The sequence below is a fragment of the Triticum dicoccoides genome, unplaced genomic scaffold (genome assembly GCF_002162155.2).
Source record: "Triticum dicoccoides isolate Atlit2015 ecotype Zavitan unplaced genomic scaffold, WEW_v2.0 scaffold163074, whole genome shotgun sequence".
Lineage (NCBI taxonomy): Eukaryota > Viridiplantae > Streptophyta > Magnoliopsida > Poales > Poaceae > Triticum > Triticum dicoccoides.
The window spans coordinates 1-743 of record NW_021216685.1 but is presented as its reverse complement, the minus strand read 5'-3'; the positions used below and the strand labels follow the sequence as shown (position 1 = coordinate 743).

General features: G+C 51.1%; 2 non-coding genes across 2 annotated transcripts; both read left to right on the top strand.

Moving 5' to 3' along the window:
* Positions 1 to 30: 30 nt before the first annotated feature.
* LOC119344308 lies at positions 31 to 149 on the top strand. Its single transcript, XR_005166569.1, has one exon. It is a non-coding gene; the product is annotated as a 5S ribosomal RNA (ribosomal RNA).
* A 297-nt stretch (positions 150 to 446) lies between these two features.
* LOC119344309 lies at positions 447 to 565 on the top strand. Its single transcript, XR_005166570.1, has one exon. It is a non-coding gene; the product is annotated as a 5S ribosomal RNA (ribosomal RNA).
* The last annotated feature ends 178 nt before the right edge of the window (positions 566 to 743 follow it).

Here is a 743-nt window from a genome sequence, read left to right as displayed (position 1 = left end):
GATAAGGGACGAAGACCGGGGTAACATGTCGGATGCGATCATACCAGCACTAAAGCACCGGATCCCATCAGAACTCCGAAGTTAAGTGTGCTTGGGCGAGAGTAGTACTAGGATGGGTGACCTCCTGGGAAGTCCTCGTGTTGCATTCCCTTTTTAATTTTTTTCGCGCCGCTTGCAAAACAAAACGCACGTGTAAGTAATATATTTACCGTGTTTTATTATTTTGCACGAGTGCGGTAAGTCATAGCTGAGTGCTCACGATTCACGGGTCCAGCGTCGGCGTTGTGGCGCGGCAAGCGTGCACTGGTGCGGTTGACAGGGAGGGGTGGAAACCGCGTTAAACTCGTCTCCGTAGTTGAGAGGGAGCGGCCAAAGCAATGTACAATCGTCTTTGTAGTGGAGCTGGGAGGGGCAAGGATAAGGGACGAAGACCGGGGTAACATGTCGGATGCGATCATACCAGCACTAAAGCACCGGATCCCATCAGAACTTTGAAGTTAAGCGTGCTTGGGCGACAGTAGTACTAGGATGGGTGACCTCCTGGGAAGTCCTCATGTTGCATTCCCTTTTTAATTTTTTTCGCGCCGCTTGCAAAACAAAACGCACGTGTAAGTAATATATTTACCGTGTTTTATTATTTTGCACGAGTGCGATAAGTCATAGCTGGGTGCTCACGATTCACGGGTCCAGCGTCGGCGTTGTGGCGCGGCAAGCGTGCACTGGTGCGGTTGAGAGGGAGGGGT